The sequence below is a fragment of the Lithobates pipiens genome, unplaced genomic scaffold (genome assembly GCF_037356315.1).
Source record: "Lithobates pipiens isolate NorthernLeopardFrog02 unplaced genomic scaffold, aLitPip1_a1.2 Scaffold_16, whole genome shotgun sequence".
NCBI lineage: Eukaryota > Metazoa > Chordata > Amphibia > Anura > Ranidae > Lithobates > Lithobates pipiens.
The window spans coordinates 156,343,447-156,356,912 of NW_027507748.1; the positions used below are offsets into that span (position 1 = coordinate 156,343,447).

The following is a 13,466-nucleotide window of genomic DNA, read 5'->3' on the forward strand; positions in this document are numbered from 1 at the left end:
CCGATTTCATTTTCTGGCAGGACTTGGCACCTGCCTACACTGTCAGAAGTACCAATACCTGGTTTCATTATCATGGTATCACTGTGCCAGCAAATTCACCTGACCAAAACCCCATAGAGAATCTGTAGGATATTGTTAAAGGGTAAGTCCACCTGTACAGAAAAAAGGAGGGGGTCCTGTGTAAATTCACTTTACAGATTTTTCTGTAAAAGGCGAATTTACCCTTTAAAAGGAAGACTAGACACCCCAGACCCAACAATGCAGACAAGCTTAAGGCCACTATCAAAGCAACCTGGGCTTCCATAACACCTCAGCAGTGCCACAGACTGGTCGCTGCAATGCCTCGCCGCACTGATGCAGTAATTCATCCAAAAAGGAGCCCCAACCATGTATTGAGTGTATACTATACCGTACATGGACATACTTTTCAGTAGCCCAACATTTCTGTATTAAAAACTTTTTTTTTGGTCATATCCAATATTCTAAGCTACTGAATTTGGGGTTTTTACTAGATAGATAGATATATCTATCTCTGTGTGTAATGAATCTATATAAAAAACAATTGGCGTTTCACTTTTTGAATTGAATTACTGAAATAACTTTTTGAAGATATTCAAATATTTTTAGATGCACCTGTACATATACATACAGTAGCTCACAAAAGTGAGTATACCCCTCACATTTTTGTAAATATCTTCATGTGACAACACTGAAGAATTGACACTTTGCTACAAAGTAGTGAGTGTACTGCATGTATAATAGTGTAAATCTGTCTCCCATAAGTGAAAATGTCCAAATTGGGCCCAAAGTGTCAATATATTTTGTGTGGCCACCATAATTTTCCAGCACTGCCTTAACTCTCTTGGGCGTGGAGCTTTATGGGTTGCCACTGGAGTCCTCTTCTATTCTTCCATGATGACATCAAGGAGCCAGTGGAGGTTTGAGACATTGCGCTCCTCCACCTTCCGTTTGAAGTTGCCCCACAGATGCTCAATAGGGTTTAGGTCTGGAGACATGTTTGGCCAGTCCATCTTTACCCTCAGCTTCTTTAGCAAGGCAGTGGTCGTCTAGGAAGTGTGTTTGGGGTCGTTATTTTGGAATATTGCCCTGCAGCCCAGTCTCCCCAAAGGGAGGGGAATCATGCTCTGCTTCAGTATGTCACAGTACACGTTGGCATTCATGGTTCCCTTAATGAACTGTAGCTACCCAGTTCCGGCAATACTCAGCCCCAGACCATGACATTCCCACCAACATGCTTGAATGTAGGCAAGACACATTTGTCTTTGTACTCCTCACCTGGTAGCCCCCCCACACTTGACACCATATGAAAAAAAAAAAAAAAAAAAAAGCTTTGTCTCATCAGACCACAGGACATGGTCTGATGAGACAAAGTAATCCATGTCCTTAGTCTGCTTGTCTTCAACAAACTGTTGTGTCTTGTGCATAATCTTTAGAAGAGGCTTCCTTCTGGGATGACAGCCATGCAGACCAATTTGATGCAGTGTGTGGCATATGGTCCGAGCACTGACAGGCTGACCACCCACCCCTTAAACCTCTGCAGCAATGCTGGCAGCACTCATACATCTATTTCCAAAAGACTACCTCTGAGTGGAACCTGTCGTGTTAAACCGCTGTATGGTCTTGGCGGCCAATGTACTGCAGCTCAGTTTCTGGGTCTTGGCAATCTTCTTAAAAGCTTAGGTCATCTTTATGTAAACCAACAATTCTTTTTTTTCAGATCCTCAGAGTTCTTTGCCATGGAAGTGCAATGTTGAAATTCCAGTGACCAGTAAGAGTGGAAGCCAGAATACCAAAATCTAAAAACACCTGCTCCCCATCCACCCCGGGCAGGGAAAATGGCTAATTGGGCCCAATTTGGGGTGTACTCACTTTTGTTGCCAGTAATTTAGACATGGCTATTTTGAGGGAACAGCAAATGCACACTGTTATACAAGCTGTACACTCATTACTTTACATTGTAGCAAAGTGTAATTTCCTTCAGTGTTGTCACATAAAGATATAAAATATTTACAAAAATGCGAGGGGTGTACTCACTTCTGTGATAAAGAGAGATAGAGATAGATGCAGACTTTCAGCTTTAATGCAAAAGGTGTTGAACATAAATATCAAGTACAAATTTTAGGAACTTTTAGGAAATTTTCAGGGGCTCAAATGTAACTGGACAAATTAATATAATCAAACCATTTTTTATATTTTGTTGAGAATCCTTTACTGGCAATGACTGCCTGAAGTCTGGAACCCATGGACATTACCAAAGACTTGGATTTCCTCCTTTGATGATTTACCAGGTTCTAACTGTGCAGCTGTCTTTGGTTGTTCTTTGGGGATCTTCCTGCCTTTAGTTTTGCCTTCAGCAAGTGAAATGCATGCTCAATTTGGTTGAGATCAGGTCATTGATGCAGCCATTGCAGAATATTCCACTTTTCCTTCAAAAGCTCCTTGGCTGCTTTTTCAGTGCGTTTTGGATCAATTGTCCATTTGTACCAGGAAGCTCTGTCCAATCAACTTTGCTGCATTTGGCTGAATCTGGGCTGAGTATCTCTCTAAACACTGCAGAATTCTTCCGGCTGTTTCTTTCTTAGCAATAAACACCAATTACACAGTGCCACTGGAAGCCATGCATGCCCATTCCATCACATTGTATCCACCATGGTTTACAAATGACGTTAGCTTTGGATCATGAGCCGTTTCCAAGCCTTCTCCCCAATTTTTTTTCCCGTCATTCTGGTACAGATTAATCTTAGTTTCATCTGTCCAAAGAATGCTTTTCCAGGACTTGCCTGTTTTTTTAGATGTTTTTTTGGCAAAGTCTAATCTGTTCTTCAGGCTTATGAATGGTTTGCACTTTGTGGTGAACCCTCTGCATTTGCTCTTGCAAAGTCTTCTCTTGATTGCAGACTTTGACAACGATACGCCCACCTCCTGGAGAGTGTCCTTCATTGGTCTGGATGTTGTGAATTGTTTTTTCTTTACCATAGAGAGGATCCTGCAATCATCCACCACTGTTGTCTTCTGTGGACATCCAGGCATTTTTATGTTGCTGAACTCGCCAACACGTTCTTTTCTCAGAATGTACCAAACTGTTGATTTGACCACTCATAATGTTGCTGCTATCTCTCGGGTAAATTTGTTTCGTTTTTTAAGCCTTACAATGGGCCTGTTTCACTTGCATGGACAGTTCCTTTGAATGCATGATGTAGTTTCACAGCAATAGATTCCAAATGCAAATGGCACACTTAGAATCAACTCCAAACCTTGTACCTGCTTAATTTATGAAGAATTAACAAAGGAGTGGCCGTGAAATAGCTTTTGATTCAATGGTCCAATTACTTTTGGTCCCTTGAATAAGGGGGGTGGCTATTCTTAAAAGCTGTAAATCCTAAACCCTTCCTTTGGATGTACATACCCTTTAAAATTAAACCTGAGAGTGCGAACTTTCAGCCTATAGCCATTAAAGAACTATAGCTTGAATATGTTTTGGTAAATACCTGAAAAAATCTAAAATTGCGCCTGTGTCCAAATATTAGGGGTGCACCGAATGGGTTTTTTGGTGCCAAAACCGATACCGAAAATGAAAAATACACTAGGCCAAAAACCGAAAATGACTGACTTTTTATATAATACATTGCTAATAGTATTAGTAAAATTTCCATGCGGTGCACCTCTAGCAAACATGATGCAGGAGATTGTCAGAGACTGGGGACATGGTGCAGGAGATTGTCAGAAGAATCCCAATCAGCTTTGATTATACCACTGCAGTACTTTCATGCGTGTTAAAAAAATAAATAAAACCTGTAGAGTGCTGCATTTTTATGTGCCGAAAATGCATAAACATGACTTTGGCCGGAACCACATGAGTGTGGTGTATTCTTTTCCCTGGCACATTTTCTATGCATGTTTTTAGACGTGCTACCATTAGATCAGCATTTGTGTTTTATGAAGGTGCATCAAAGAGGCGGTATGCAGGAGTTTGATGCACTTTCATGAAAACAATTACTTTTACTCTGCCATGGCATGCTGGGAGTTGTAGTGCTACCTTAAACTTGTTGCTCCTCTTCCAGTCAGGGCATGCCAAGACCTGTAGCCCCCCCCCCCCCCCCCCCCCCCCCACCATCACCTCTCCCTCAAGGTCCCAGATCTGGAGTTTGTATAACCTCACTGTTCTCCTCAGCGACGGGCTCCCCTCTGCCACCTTCTCCTTCCTGCCCACATCACACCATAGTACTTTCACCCACCACTTCACTATCTACAGCGTCCCGCTGCGAGGCAACCACGGGGGAGGAGCCACAGCCAGACACAGACACTGGGATGGTAGATTGGGCAGGCTGAGGACAGGGTTTTTCTGAGCAGGGAGGGAAGCTAGCGTTCCTATGACGAAGCAGGCGATGGTCTGCCCGCCCCTGGGTGGGTGTGCCCACATTAGGAAACACACTGCTAACACAAGGAGAGCAGGAGGGAGGCATACTCCTGCAATGAGCGGCACACGGGGCGGAGCACACCCCCTTTTCGGTATCGGCTGTTTTTGTCATTCGGCCAAATGTTTTCAGCTGATAGTTTGGGGCAGCTGAAATTTCAGTGCACCACTACAAATTATATATCCAGGTGGATCCGAAATAAGTTGGAATCGATCCAGGGCCTAGACCAGCTGAGTGGCATCAGCAGAAAGTGGACTTTAGACCACTGTTAGCAGTAAACAGAAGTGCAGAACGAACTACAGCACAGAAGCCGATCTGTACTAGTGTGACCAGTTTTCATGGTTTGGCTGGCCATTCAAAAAGGTATAAGGCACACAAGCCACCACGCAAAAAATAAAAAACGCTGAGGTGATCAAATATCACCAAAAGAAAGCTCTATTTGTGGGGGGAGGACATCAATTTTGTTTGGGTGATTGTGCAAAAAGCAACGCAGTGCCGAACTGCAAAAAGTCCTCTGGTCAGGAAGAGGGTAAAATCTTCCGGGGCTGAAGCGGTTAAAGCAAACTGTTAGGAAATGCCATTTTCTAAACAGCAGCCATTTCTGGGCGCCAGCACACAGTATGATTTCTCAGTGTAAGGTTTTATTGGAGTGGATTATTAAACTGTAATAGAAAAAGCAAAATGATGTTTCATAGAAAAAAAAAATGCTGGTACAGACCCTGTGCTGCTTACATATCCAAAAGCCTAGGAAATCATGAGGCCTCTACTGCAGGAATTGAACAGGCACTGAACTCTCCAGCTGAGATCATTTCTCAAAATGCCTGTTAGCTTCATTTTTTTTTTTTTCCTGGAGAAAGAGAAACATTTCAGCCTCATATTTATCCATCAGGTCAGATCCTTTGTATACCTGAGATTAAGAACAGTAGAATAGAAGGACTGTGGCAAGCCAGATGCTCTTTAATTGCCACCTATGACAGATCTATGTGTGCTGGAGGCACCGATTGGCTGCTAAGGACAACTCACACAGGGCTGCTGTACAGATGGGAATGAAGAAGTGAAGACTGTTTCCAACCCCAGTCTCGAAAACCCTGTTTGAAGTATTTGAGAGAAAGAACACCAACATACAAGGCCTCCTTTAACCACTTCCAGTCTAGGCCAATCTCATACATGTTAAAACTCAGCATTTCTTCCCCCTAGAAAATTTACACAGAACCCCCAAATAGTATATATTTTCTGAAAGCAGAGACCCTGAAGAAAAAAAAAAATATTGTTGGTCGTTGCCATTTTTTTTATGTTGTTTATTGCTATCTCTGCCTAGTTAGGGAGATTCGCCCTCTCTATTTGTCCTATTTACCATTATCATTGAAAGTGAAAGTAAAAGAAAATACCAAACTTTGGGCTGTCGCAAACTAATAAATCTTCCAATGAGGACTCTCATGGGGGGGGGGGGGGGGCGCTGCAAGAGATTCCCTTAATTTGTAAAATTTCCTTGCGCTTCCTGTTTTGGCTCTGTGACAGGAAGCGAAGGTAAATCTCCCCAATGGGACACAGATGACAAAAAAAAACAAAAAAAAACAAAAAAAAAACACTTTTGTCTATAATACAACTTTAATGTATTTTGAAAATATTTTATTATATATTTTTATGTGACAACACTGAAGAAATTGCACTTTGCTATAAAAGTAGTGAGTGTACAGCTTGCATAATAGTGTAAATTTCCCATCCCCTCAAAATAACTCATACACAGCCATTAATGTCTAAACCGGAAATGTCCAAATTGGGCCTAAAGCGTCAATATTTTGTGTGGCCACCATCATTTTCCAATACTGCCATAAGCTCTGGTGAACTCCATGCCCGAGAGGGTTCACAGGTTGCCACTGGAGTCCTCTTCCACTCCTCCATGATGACATCACAGAGCTCGTGGAGGTTAGAGACCTTGTGCTCCTCCACCTTCCGTTTGAGGATGCTCCAGACGGCTCAATAGGGTTTTAAAGAGGAGCTGCACAAAAAAAAAAAAATATTAAAAGCCAGCAGCTACTAATATTGCAGCTGCTGACTTTTAATAATATCACACTTACCTGTCCCAGGTTCCAGCGATGTCGGCGGCAGATGACGAGCGATCGCTCGTCTCGCTGCAGCCACCGCCGCCATCCTCTGTCAGGGAATCGGGAAGTGAAGCAAGAGGGCTTCACTGCCCGGTTCCCTACTGCGCATGCGCGAGTCGCGCTGCGCTGGTTCCCCGCTGTGTCTCTGGGAACTGTGTGTTTCCCAGGACACAACGGGGGGCGGAGCCATGCGGCGGTGGGCGGAGCCATGCGGCGGTCTGGCCGGAAGTGGGTGCAGTTACCTGGATTATCCAGGTAACTGCACCCCCCTCCCCCCCGAAAGGTGCCGATTGTGGCACCGGAGGGGGGGAGGGATAATACTAGCGGAACTTCCCCTTTAGGGTGAAGAACCGCTTTAAGTCTGGAGACATGCTCAGCCAGTCCATCAACTTTACTCTCAGCTTCTTTAGCAAGGCAGTTGTCTTGGAGGGGTGTTTGGAGGTCGTTATGTTGGAATACTGCCCTGCGGCCCAGTCTCCAATGGGAGGGTAGGGGCATCATGCTCTGCTTCAGTATGTCACAGTACATGTTGGCATTCATGGTTCCCTCAATGAACTGTAGCCGCCACCCCCCTGCCCCCCCCCCCCCGTGCCGGCAGCAGGTCTTGGCAGCAGGATGAATTCTGAAGCGTTTCGGGCAATATTATCTGCTCATATTCAGAAAAATGCTTTAGAACTCATTGGACGGCACTTCACAGTGCAGATGGACAATGACCTGAAGCATACTGCTAAAAGGAACCAAAGAGTTTTAGGGGAAAGAAGTGGAAATGTTACGCAATGGCGTACGAAGTCAATCACCTGACCTGAATCCGATTGAGCATGCATTTCATTTGCTGAAGACAAAACTGAAGGGAAAATGTCCCAAGAACAAGCAGGAACTGAAGACAGTTGCAGTAGAGGCCTGGCAGAGCATCACCAGGGATGAAATCCAGCGTCTGGTGATGTCTACGCATTCCAGACTTCAGGCTGTAATGGACTGCAAAGGATTTGCAACCAAGTATTAAAAAGAGAAAGTTTGATGGATGATTATTAATCTGTCCCATTACTTTTGGCCCCTTAAAAAGCGGGAGGCACATATACAAACTGTTGTAATTCTTAAACCGTTCACCTGATTTGGATGTAAATACCCCCAAATTCAAGAGGAAGTAAACCCTTTTATTCCCTGCAAAGGCAAAGCATAATGGACTACTATGCATCGCACAGTAGTCCATTATGTGTCACTTACTTGACACAGGAGCCAGCTTACCTGTAGGTCAAAGTGGTTTGTAAGGGTTTGCAACCACTTTAAAGATGAAAGTCTGCAGTTAAAGAATATCGTGTTTGTTTCCTTTCAAATCCATTGTGGTGGTGTATAGAGCCAAAAAGATTAGAATTATGTTGATGTCCCAATATTTATTACCCAACTGTACACTGGGGTACATAGCTTGAACACAGACGATTCTAGGAAAATAAAGTGCATTATAATCACTTTAAGGCCTCGTGCACAATGGACATTTTTGTCCTGCCTCAAACTTCCTGCATGTTATCCTGTGTCCATGGACACACAGGCTTTTAGCAGCATTATAAACACCCCTTTCACACCGAGCCGTGGCCGCGCTAGCGCCCCTCATTTTAGCGCCACTTTTTGGTCACTAGTGGGGTGCTTTTCAACCCAAGGAAGGGGTTAAAACCGCCCGTGCTACGGCAATTCCGAAGCGCTGCCCATTACAATGGGCAGGGCGTGTTGGGATCACTGTATACAACACCCCTCGAAACCACCCCAAAGATGCTGCTTTCAGGACTGTTCCTACCATCTCGCAAGCTCACTGCCTTAGTGTAAAATGTCACACTGAAATGAATGGGAGGCAGTTTTCATGCGTTATTTAGAGCCTAATTCTACCGCTAAAATGCCTGAAAAACATCTCAGTGTGAGAGGGGTCGGAGTGGTAGCGGCATTTAGAGAAAAAAAAAACCCCACTGCCAGTGCATCCAGGAGCAGCAGCATTCCAGCAGAAAAAATGCTTGAGGCGTGTAAACGCATCTAAACACTTGTTAACGCTAGGTGCGTTTAGTGCCTAAGCACTAACTAATTTTAATGCCCAGAATAAATGATTATTCTGGCCAATGAAATCAATTCATGCCCAATCGCTTGACTCCTATAAACGCACCTGACAAAATGTTACTGCCATGAGGAAAGGCTTATAGGAGAGTTTCCAAAACATCCTTTGTGCATGAGGCCTAATGCATTCTTTGCAATAAATTGATTGTAAACCTCAGGCATAAAATCTAAATAAAGCATATCCCTCTATAGTGTGCACTTGCCTCTATCCAGAGCACCAAGTGTCATTTTTGTCTGCTGCTTCATTCCTCTGCTATCAGCATGAATCACTTCTGACAAGTTTTCCTGACACTAAAAGAAAAAACGGTGAGGGAGGAAGCTCCAGCTGATTGACAGCCTCAGCTTTGTTCTTGTGTGCTGTGTAAAGGGTGGTGTATCCCTCATCTGCAATCAGCTCTCAGAGCCCTCCTCACTGATGTAACTTTAGCTCTCCACCCCCTGCTTTTCAGTGCTGAGAGATCCTGCGTAAATTCTGCACTGGCTGTAGGGGGCAGATGGTGGCAGACAAATAAGCACAACTTATGTAGGAGAATTTGTTTAATCTCTGTGAGGCCAGTCACTTCACTGGGTATATATACAACCACTCAGGTAAAAATCCTTCTATTTTCAGCTCTCCTTTACCCAGTTCCTGTGCAGCCCTATAGCAGATGACTGACGGTCGTGTGAGATTCACCTCCTCCTGGGTGAACGTCAAATCGTGACTGACTCGTAGGAATGAAATCGAGTTCAACTGTGCCGAGTTTTTCATTCCCACTGTCAGTGTGAACCTAGGCTGAAAGCTGAAAATTGGTCTGGGCAGGAATGGGGTAAAAGTGCCCAGGCGGCAAATGGTTAAAAAAACACTAGTGTGCATGGAGCCTTACTTTTCGTTTACAAATTGAATCACTTGGGGGACCATTTTTAACAAAGAGCAGATACCACTATTCATCACAAGACTACTCCACATGGCCGACTATTTCACGACTCCAAGAAGACATATTAACTTCTTCCCACCCAGCCTGTACATAAACGGCTCGGTGGGCATTTCGTCCTGAGTGGATGTTCCTAAACGTCCCTCAGGAGCGCAATTGCGCAGCCGCGCAATTCCGGTGTGCCTCTGTTCCCTGGACACACTGCATCACAACCATCATGTGATGTAAACAGAGCCAGCTATCAGTTGATCGGCTCTGCTTCTCCTGACATGGAGCCCATCAGTGAGGAGAGCCGGTCTGTGTTGCTGGCGGAGATCAGCAAGTGTAAAGCACTTTACACTCACTGATCACACAGTGTTCCCACACAGTAAAACATCTGTCCCGTGATCAACATCAGCACAAATCTGTCCCCGTGATGAACATTTGTTGAATGTGTTCATTCAAAATGTAACAACATTAACTAGTCAGGAAATTAGATGTGTAATTTCCACAGGCTGTGCAAGTCTCACATGTAGTATTGCCATATTCAGGAGTAGCAGCAGAATGTGTTTTGGGGTGTAATTTTTGCTAGGTACATGCTGTGTGTTAGAAAAATCATATAAAATTGACAACTTTGTATAAAAAAAAAAAACCCCACACAACAAACTGCGTTTTCATTTTCTTTACAAATTTTCCAAAAACTTGTGGAAAATAAATAAATAAAAACCATTGGTCAAAAGACTCATGTCTCATAACATACATTGGGGTGTTTGCATTCCAAAATGGGGTAAGTCTTTATGACATTAGATGGTTAATTTATCCCCCTAGAACGCCCGAAGGTGATACTTGAATGTTGGGGCTCTGTATGTGGCCAGGCTGTATATGGCTGGGTTCACACCTAAGAGAGCAAAGGAATGCTGTGCGTCCCTGTTCTCTGTTTCAGGGACAAATCAGGTTAAATATGCTTTCTGGGAAGCGTTTTCAACTGTGGAGGGATGGGACTGACTGAAGGAGAGATTGTTGTTCCTAATCACTAGGAACAGCAGATCTGTCTCTCCTCCCGTCAGAACGGGCATCTGTCTGTTTACATTAACAGATCCTTGTTCTGGCTTTCTGGAGCTATCATGGGTGGCCGGCCACCACGTGCATCGGCTCCGGCGGTGCGTGCATGCCCCCCTTCGCTCTTAAAATTGGCCGACGTACACCTCTGGCAATTTGCCAAGGAGCGCTAACCTGCTGCAGTATGACAGTGGCTGGTCCTTGAGTAGTTAAAACAAAAGTAAAAAATAGTGTTTTTTTTCAAAATTCTCACTCTTTTCGCAAAAAATAAAAAACCCATTAGTGAATACCATCAAAAGAAAGCTCTATTTGTGTGAGCAAAATGATAAAAATTTAATTTGGGTACAGTGTAGCAAACAAATGAGGGAAAGAACAGCGCTGAACAACAGATATAAAAAAAAAATCCTCCTCGGGTACAGAACAGTAACACTTTATTCCATTGGAAGTGAAGAAAAAGTGTTCCAATGGAATAAAGTGTTACTGTTCCGTACCTGAGGAACTATTTTGTTCTCCTCCTTCCCCCCCCCCCCCCCCCCCATTTTGTTTTCGTCCATCTCATTGGTCTATGAGTTCAGGACAGCAGGGGCCACAGCTCCATTCTTTTTTTTTTTTTTTATTATTTATTTACTTGGGATTTTGTCTATGCGCCTGGATATTTGTTTTAGGGTAAAGTGTAGCATGACTGAGTAATTGTCAAAGTGTGAGAACACAGAAAGCTGAAAATTGGTCTGGGAGGGAAGAGGGTGAAAGTGCCTAGTATTGAGGTGGTTAATGTAGCTCTGTAACAATTAATATGTCAGCAGAGAGCCATTGTGTAAATTGAAACACAGCGCATGGCTCAGAACCGAGTCTGCACATGTGCCACCATACAGAGTGGCTCAAAATGTCACCCGCCTGCAAAAACACCCATACAGCTGCGAGAAAAAAAAAAAAGCCTGCAAAACAAAAAGGCACCAAAGTGTGAATGCAGCCAAAGGTCCCTTTCAAATAGTGACAGGGTTTGCTGTCAGTTTTTTAGTCAGACACTCGATTGCCCTCCATGGAGAGGTGGATGTAAACGGGCATTTGTCGGTTTACATTCGTTGACATCTGAGCCACAAAAAAAAAAAAAAAAGAAGGATGGATGAGGGATCCATTCCCCATCCGTCTGGCGAATTGGATGACAATCAAATGTAAACAGATAAATGGTCCATTTACATCCCATACACCCATATCTGCAAAAGCAGAGCGGCCACCAACCTGCTCAACAGGAATCAGCGTGGAGATCCCCCCGTCCCGCTGAGCAGGTGAGTCCACCCGTGTCAAAGAGCCCCAATAGTTCAATTGTGTGCCAGACACCAACCCAGAGCAGATCTCTGCAATTATACAACACAGAGCTCAGATATACTGCGTTCTGTGGCCACCAGGCTCTGCTGTGATCCATTTCAGCAGAGCTGTCAGATGTCATTACAGTGGCCGGTACCAGTTTCTGGAGATCAGAACCATCCAGGACTCTGCACACTACACCTCACAGCTGGTTCTCAAAGTAAATACACATACATCATCCTTGCTATCGTTTCATGGCTCAAAAGCATTTCGATGAGAACATTGTATAATGTGATCCCCGCATTCTATACTTTATAATGTCTTCTCCCCCTAGGTGTGTGATGTGTGTACATAATATATGATGAGGAGATCAGGCATGTACACCTCAGGGAAGGGGTTCCTGCTCCCCGATCTGCACATTCGCACAGCACTTTCTTCTCTTCCCTCCTACGCCCTGATTTTTTTTCCCCCTCAAAGAAGGAAGCTTCAACATGGCGGCCCGCCCCTCCCCCTCCATGCAGCCTGTGGGCGGCCGCCATCTTGCTTTCAATATTGCAGCCACAAGAAAAGTAAAATAAAATGTAGCGAGCAGCGGTGTCCCCTCCGATAATAAAGGCTGACCGCTAATAATGTATGAGGCCCGCTACTCGGGCTGAGTGTGAGAGAACGGCGCCGTGTGAGGAGAGGGGGGAGCCGCACACAGCCGCCGCCTTCTCTCGCCCCACTCAGGGCCTAGCTGCGGCCTCCTCTGAGGCCTGGAAGGGCGAGCGGTCGGATGGAGGCCTAGAAGCGGGCCACACCAGGCCGCGGCCTCCCTTTCCGCCCGGTAACCGGAGGAGGAGGACGGGCGGACGGTGCACACGTCCAGCCGCAACCGCCGTTTTCTTCCTTCTCCTTGGTGAAGGGCAGACGAAGGCTGCAGGCGAGAGCCGCTCAGTCCCCGGGCCTTCTACCCCCTTCCCCGTCGGTGGCGTTCCCTTCCCGCCCAGGCCCCCGTTCTGCCTCCCGCCGCGGCCTTACCTGAGAACGCTGTGTGGCTTTCCCGCCAGTTCCGGTGGGGGCAGACCGGGGCTCCGCCGTCCGTTAGGCCTGTTCGCGATGGCTGATTCGAAGGGAGGGGGGAAGGTAGAGAGCGAGTGCGAGAGGCAGAAAGGGAGGGGCCGAGCTCGATGGCTGAGAGGGGGGAAGGAGGGAGAGAAAAAAAAGAGCGGGCAGCTCTCCTGGCCGGGGCCGCCGTCAGCAGTCAACGTCACTGCCGCAGAGCCTCAGGAAAATGCGGAAGGGGGAGGCCGAGTGCGAAGCTGACTGGCTGAGGCTGGAAGGGAAGGCAAGGCCGAGCCAGGGCCCAGAGCGACACCTCAGGCACCCTGGGGGGGCGCCAAGAGCGACAGCTATACCACACCGGGGACCGGGACCCTCGCCCTAAGGTGTCATTACAAAGTCCCTCACCCTGAGGTGTTATTACAGAGCCCCCTCACCCTGAGGTGTCATTAGAAAGACCCGCACCCTGAGGTGTTAGTACACAGCTCCTAAACCCTGGGGTGTCATTAGAAAGCCCCTCATCCTGAGGTGTC

At 45.6% G+C, this 13,466-nt stretch overlaps 1 protein-coding gene across 2 annotated transcripts in view; it reads right to left on the bottom strand.

Annotated features, from left to right (window-relative positions):
• The window catches only part of ZFX (zinc finger protein X-linked), a 38,040-nt gene extending 24,890 nt beyond the window's left edge, over nucleotides 1–13,150 (bottom strand). For both annotated transcript variants that reach the window (XM_077480690.1, XM_077480691.1), the window contains exon 1: nucleotides 12,913–13,150. The gene's annotated coding sequence lies outside the window, so the exon portion shown is untranslated. The remainder of the gene's footprint in view (nucleotides 1–12,912) is intronic.
• Between the last annotated feature and the right edge of the window lie 316 nt (nucleotides 13,151–13,466).